Source organism: Drosophila pseudoobscura, chromosome X (genome assembly GCF_009870125.1).
Source record: "Drosophila pseudoobscura strain MV-25-SWS-2005 chromosome X, UCI_Dpse_MV25, whole genome shotgun sequence".
In the NCBI taxonomy this organism is placed as follows: Eukaryota; Metazoa; Arthropoda; class Insecta; order Diptera; family Drosophilidae; genus Drosophila; species Drosophila pseudoobscura.
The window spans coordinates 26,234,612-26,241,168 of NC_046683.1; the positions used below are offsets into that span (position 1 = coordinate 26,234,612).

A 6,557-nucleotide genomic window follows, 5' to 3' on the forward strand; every position below is an offset into this window, starting at 1 on the left:
TATGATGAGGCTTCGATGTTGTAGAAGTGAGTCGACGGATGGTGACGGGGGCCCTGCCACGGGGCGGCTCACGGGGAGACGCGGGCGGCGGTCGGCGTGGGCCGACGTGGATGGCGACGATGCAGCCGAGGCTGAGCGGGCTGGACGCCGAGGTCGGCGTTTGACGTAGACGCTGTAGATGGGGACGATGCTCCTGAGGCCAAGCGGACTGGACGACGAGACGAGGCTATGTGGAGTAGAGTGTGGTGGTTTTTGCACAGCCCGCCACTGCGACAATCCTGGCCGGAGTGTTGGTGGGCCAGGCAGTTCCCGCAATATTTGTTAATGAGGACAGCTCGGAGTCTCTTCTCAGGGCTCAGGCGAAGGAAATGGTGACAGGTCCGTAGCGGATGAATTCCTCGGCAGACCCGGCAACGGTACGAGTTGATCCCTCGATCACGCCGGCTCTCCGTGGTGCGGCTGGCGCGGATCCGTGGGGCCATGTCTGGATGAGGATGGAACTAGGATGGAATAGAGAAGTCGAAGAAGTATTAGTACGGAGCTGTGAATGGGACAAGTGCACATTCACGTTATTGTTGGATGGAACTACGGGGTTCTACTGGCAGGAGAACGACCTTGACAATCCGTCTTTTGAGGGTACCGCGGGCAGTAAGGATATCCACCACACGGACCCTGTCGTCGGCACCGGGATACACGGAAGTTATCCTTCCGAGCCGCCATTCGTTGGACGGCAGGTTATCCTCCTTGATGACCACCATATCGCCAACCTGCAGATTTGGCGTCGGCGTCTGCCACTTAGTCCGCTTGTGGAGCTCCTTGAGGTATTCCTCCTTCCACCTTTGACAGAACTGTTGGTTGAGGGCCTTCAAATGCTGCCACCGATTGATGATCGAATTAAGGTTCCCCTTTATTTCGGGCTCGGCCGTACTCATTAAGGGCCCCCCAATAAGGAAGTGCCCGGGAGTGAGGGCTAGCAGCTCCGTCGGATCATCGGACATCGGTGAGAGCGGCCTGGAATTGAGGCACGCTTCAATCTTCGCGAGCAGCGTAGAAAGCTCTTCAAACGTATACCTCCGAGTGGACGTGGCCTTGTAGAAGAGAGTTTTGAAACTCTTCACTCCGGCTTCCCATAGGCCTCCCATATGTGGAGCTCCTGGTGGGATGAAGCGCCACGAAACCCGCTGATGGCTATACGCATCAGTACCGAGTCCTTAAACGCGTCAAGGAAGTCACTGGAAAGCAGGGTTGCTGCACCAACGAAAGTTTTTCCATTATCTGAATGGATACGCTGTGGACATCCGCGCCTTGCGACGAAACGAGCGAAGGCGGCGAGAAATTTTTCGGTGGTGAGGTCGGACGTGGGTTCTAAATGTATCGCCTTTGTGGAAAAACACACGAATACGCACACATACCCCTTCGTGATCAGACATGCTCTCCCTGTATAGTTCCGTATTTCGAAAGGACCCGCGTAATCAATCTCTGTATGCGTAAACGGTCTGGAACAGGACGACCGCTCGGTTGGGAGATCTCCCATCATTTGGGTTTGCAACCTTCTTTTGTGAATAACGCAGACCTTGCAGGAGCTCACAACCCCCTTCATAAGCCTTTGAACCTTTGGAATCCAATACTTTGATCGAATGAGGCGCACCATCAATTGGTTGCCGCCGTGAAGAGTTATCCGGTGTGTAAATTGCGCGAGAAGGCGAGACAATCGACAATTATATTGGAGAATGATTGGATGTCGTTCGTCGTATCTTATCACTTCAGAGGATCCGGCGGTCTAGGAAAGGGTTCATGTTCAGGATAGAACTTGACCTTGGCGTTGGCCGCTTACCGCTTAGGCAGCGATACTTTTCGGGGTATTCTCTACGCTGCGTCTCTAGGATAAGAGTTTTTTCAGCTTCGGTAATTTCGCCGCTCGTAAAATGGCCCTTTTGCGCGGTGGCTAACTCCCGGCAGCGCTTGGTGAAGCGCAGGATATATGCACGGACTCGTAGAGCTCTCTCCAATTGGAGAATCGTTCGAGGAAGTCTTCGGCTGGGTTGAGTGCGAAATGGGCTTTTACAGTTCGCTGCTCTAAGGTCATAACGGGGGAGTTATTAACTGGTGCCGGCCATTGATCTCGGCCCTTCTGCAGCCAAGTTGGTCCGTGCCACCAGAGTTGGTTCTCCACCAACTCCTGTAACGGCACGCCTCTGCTGGCTAAGTCCGCGGGGTTCTGTTCGGATGGAACGTGGCACCACTTCTCAATATCGGTCGCTTGAGATATCCTAGTCACTCGGTTGGCCACGAACGTGGTCCAGTGACACGCGGGCTTTGCCAGCCAGGCGAGGACTATGGTGGAATCGGTCCAGCAATAGCAGCTCGTACTTGCTGTTGGCATATTCGGCAGGATAGCCGCCGCCATTTCGGACAAAAGCACTGCCCCGCAAAGCTCTAACCGGGGGAGCGACACGGTTTTCACGGGTGCGACTCGCGTTTTCGCTGTGAGAAGCTGCACCTCGACCAAACGGTCAATCTCAATGCGGACGTAGATGGCGGCACCGTAAGCCCTCTCGGATGCATCGCAGAACCCATGATGTTCGACTTTTACCGCTGGCCGGGAGCCGACCCATCTTGGAATATGGATTTTGTCGAGAGCGGAGTAGCTCCGCAGGAAACTTTGCCAGCGCTGGCGCATCTCGCTTGGAAGCTCATCGTCCCATCCCAGGTCCTGCAACCAGATTTCTTGCATGAAGATCTTGGACCGAACAATGAATGGGGCCAACCACCCCGCGGGGTCGAACAGCCTTGCGATCTGGGACAGAACTGCTCGCTTGGTGTATGACGACTCAGGCGCTAACTCGGGAGGGACAAAAAAAAACTCGTCTGAAGTCGCTTTCCAGCGAATCCCGAGAGTCTTAGCCGTGCTCTCTTCCTCCATCTCCAGAAAATCTGTGTGGAGACGATGAGCACTCGGAATTCCTGCCAGAATAGCTTTGTGGTTTGAAGTCCACTTCCGCAGCGGAAAACCTGCAGAGCTAAGTGCGGCCTGCAACTCGCGGATCGTTAGTCGAGCCTCATCGGTAGAATCCGCTCCGGCTAGGACATCGTCGACATACATGAATGATCGGATAATGCGACTTGTTTTCGGAAATCTGGACTGGACGTCGCTTGCTAGCTGTTGCAACACTCGGATGGCAAGAAAAGGAGCGCAATTGACTCCGAAGGTTACGGTCTTAAGTTCATAGTCTCGGATGAGTCCCTCCTTGTTTCGAAATAATATTCGCTGGAAAGGGGTGTGTTTCGGGTCAACCCAAATTTGGCGATACATCTTGGTGATGTCCGCGTTGAAAACGTACCGGAAATAACGCCACTTCAGGATCTGGAGGGTCAAGTCAGATTGGAGGACCGGGCCGGCGTGCAGAAGATCATTTAAACTCACACCGTTGGTCGACGGGCTGGATGCGTTAAATACCACGCGGACCTTCGTGGTAGTGCTCTCAGGCTTGAAGACAGCGTGGTGCGGAAGGTAGTAGGTTGAGGACCCATGAGTCGGAGGAACTTCTGTCATATGTTCAAGCTCTAGGTATTCTTGGATTACGGTGTCGTACTGCTCTTGTAGGGGACCGTTTCTTTTCAAGCGATTTTCGTTTCTTAGGAACTGGGCCAGCGCGGCTGCCCTTGAATACCCCAGATCTGATCCGAGATGATCTGGGTCGCGAAACGGTAACGTGACGACGTATTTCCCGCTTGGTGTTCTTGACGTAGTTCGGAGGAAATTTCTTTCGCAGTACGAATCCGACTCGCTTTCTATTTTAGTAGGAATGTCCTCCACCTCCCAAAACTTTGTGAGGAGTTTGTCCAACGGAGTCTCTAGCTCGGTGGAAATTTGCGTGGAGAAGGATGCGACCCGGCCTTGTACCGTGTTTGGCACTGGGCCTGTAAGAACCCACCCGAAAATGGTTTCCTGTCCGAGGAGAGATCCACGGATGTTCGTCTGTGAGCCGCTCAAGAGGATGGATGGAAGGATGTCGGCACCAATCAGGACATCTATTTGTGAGCTTTCGTAAAATGTCGGGTCTGCCCATGGCAGGTTCGGCAAGTCTCGCAACGAGTGTTGCGGGATCGGATGGGAGGGAAGGCTACCTGATAGTTCCGGCAGGACATAGGCTGTGGCGTCCAATTGTAAGCCCGGCTTAGTCGGGGAACGGATGGAAAAATGGCAGAGTTTCTTGGACTGAGTGGATATTGTCTGATTGAGGCCCGAGACCTGTGCCTGGGCGAGTCGGAATGGCAACTTAATGATCTGGAAGAGACGTTCCGTAATGAACGTCGCCTCGGAGCCCGGGTCGATTAGAGCGCGGACGCGAAAATTTGTCCCCAAGTGGAAAATATTTATAATAGCCGTGCCTAGGAGTACCGCCCTCTTGCCGGAGGCGAAATAGTTCTGAACGCTAGGCTGAGCTTCGGCAGGAGTCGGAAGTGGTACGGAATTGGGCACGGATTGGCTGGAAACTGGAGTGCCACGGTGCAGCAGCGTATGATGCCGGTCTCCACACGTGTTGCAGTTGGGGGCGCTTTGGCATTCACGAATCTGGTGACCTCTTGCGAAACAGTTTAAGCAAAGCATTTTTTGCTTAATATAGCTGGAGCGAGCATCAGGTCTCATCTGAAGGAATTGAGGGCATACCCGGATCGGATGGTTCTCTTTGGAGCAAAGACCACACGCTCTCCGCTTCGGATCCACAGTTGTTCCGAAAGAGTGAACCCGCCTTGCAACAGGGCTCTCTTGGGAACGGAAAGGGTTGGGATTGCCCTTTGACCTCTCTGACATGGGTAGACTCGCCCTGGAGTGGGCCTGAGTCTCCATGCCTGGATGGCCGTCCTCGGTCACCTCGAGAGACAGGTACCGCTCCGCCAGGAACTTGTCCATAGCGTGCCAGGTGGGAATTTCGGACTTGTGTGTCACGGACTGCTCCCAAAGCTCCAAAGTCGTTTTCGGCAACTTCGCGGATATGAGGTACACTAACACTCCGTCAGCGAAAATGCTGTCTGTGGAGACCTCGGAGTGGTTGAGTGTCGTAAGGCACTTGTGGACGGCCCTCTGAAGCTCTTTTAGCGCTGCAGCTGACTCGGTGCGGATTTGGGGCAGACTGAAAAGGATCTTCAGCTGGGCTTTGAGTATCAGCCTCTTGTTCTGGAAACGCTCACGGAGGGCGCTCCATGCGGACGCGAACCCTTCGTTCGCGAGTGGAGCCTGTGCCACTATGTCGTGGCCCTCACCGCTCTTCTTTTTGTTGAGGGGGAACAGTTTTTCCACTGGAGCCAACTTCGGGTTTCCTATGTAGATGGTGGTGAACAGGTCTCGGAACGAAGGCCACTGCTGGTAGTCCCCACTGAAAACTTCAGTGTCACATGGAGGAAGACGGCAACCGCCGGACGTCGGCCAGTTGAGGCGTGTGAGGGACAGTCGGGGGTTCGAGCTGATCGTTCAGTTCGGCAAGGCATTTCGCGTAGACCGCGTAGCAGTCATCGTACATCCCCTGGACGTCAGCTACCTCCTCTGGATCTACTTCCGTTATCGCCTCCACACAGGCCTCGAACTCCGCGTCCACCTTCGCCCACAGGCTTCGGAGTTGATCTCGATGGACTTGGGAGATCGAGCGGGTTGGTGTGCTAGCATCTGGAGCGCTGAGCTTCTGGTCGAAGCCTGTCAGTCTGCTTGCAGCCAAGGCAAACTTAGACCGTGCGGAACTGGCGGCCGATTGGGCCAAAGTGCTCGGAACCGTGCGAGGGACGACCGAGGGGAGCAACAAGGCCTCAAAGGCATGTGGTGTGTGAGCCCTGGACGTGGTCGGACCTCGCTCAGTTGGGGCCGGACGGGAAGATGTGGGCGTAGCGATTGAGCCGTTGGAGCTGGGTGGATGGGTTAAACTCAGCGAACTCACCCGCTTAAACTTCTTGCGAGATTTCTTCTCACCAGTGGGCATGGTTGGCTGATGGATTTGCGATAACGCGTATCAGAGTCGCAAAGCAGGTGAGCGGAAATGGAGAAGTGGAAGTTTTGCACGACGAACCGTGGATATGTGGCCTTGGCGGAATTTATCGCGAGTATTTATATAGTAGAAGTCGGGCACCGTGGCCGGAATATAAATATAAAATACTACGATCAAATACAAAAAAAAATGTCCAACCAAGAGTGACTAATGGATGAGCAATGATATTGATGCACAAGGTCCCCCTATATAGAGTCGGTTGCAAACCGAATGTTCAAAACAATATACCCTTGAAAAGCAGGGTAGCGCGTCACTTGGCGTTCCGTTACGGTCAAGCGCGGCACCGAAAAATATTCTCCCACCAACAACAACGCAAGCAAACGGTGGAGAAGCGAAAGCGAAAGGAAAAACGAAAAGAATGCATCGCTGCTGTTGCTTGTATGTGTGTGTGTGTATGGGTGTAAGTGCTAGGTACCGTGGCTTGGATTAACGACCCCCCCTTTTGACGAGATTGAAACAACGGGTAAAAAAAAAACGGAGTAACCGTTTTATATACAATACAATACAATATATGTATGT

At 53.6% G+C, this 6,557-nt stretch overlaps 1 pseudogene; it reads right to left on the minus strand.

Moving 5' to 3' along the window:
- Positions 1-1,488: 1,488 nt before the first annotated feature.
- On the minus strand, positions 1,489-5,219 carry LOC117184804 (uncharacterized; annotated as a pseudogene).
- Between the last annotated feature and the right edge of the window lie 1,338 nt (positions 5,220-6,557).